This window comes from Belonocnema kinseyi, chromosome 5 (assembly GCF_010883055.1).
Source record: "Belonocnema kinseyi isolate 2016_QV_RU_SX_M_011 chromosome 5, B_treatae_v1, whole genome shotgun sequence".
Taxonomy (NCBI): domain Eukaryota; kingdom Metazoa; phylum Arthropoda; class Insecta; order Hymenoptera; family Cynipidae; genus Belonocnema; species Belonocnema kinseyi.
This window is the reverse complement of record NC_046661.1, coordinates 142,643,985-142,644,316: the sequence shown is the minus strand read 5'-3', so window position 1 is coordinate 142,644,316 and position 332 is coordinate 142,643,985.

Below are 332 nucleotides of genomic sequence, written 5' to 3'. Positions count from 1 at the left end.
AGAGGGAGCTCTTCTTAATATTTTGACACCAAAATCATGTCGATACACCTTACCGACTGCGAGTAAAGCCACCCACGCTTTAACTTGACAGACTGTAACTAGCCCATTGACAACATAGAAAATTGCTTGCAGGGTTATACGGCACGATCGGTATTTCTCCCAATTAGTATATAATGAAAAAAACTTTTTTCATAATTGTAATTATTCAGGACTAGAGACATCTTCGTTCGTGCCTTCTATTTAGCGTATCATATTCTCAACACGATATCTCATTCTGTGTGGACAATTTCTTGCTTCCCTGACCCCCGCATTTTTGGAGTCGAGGTCGCGGT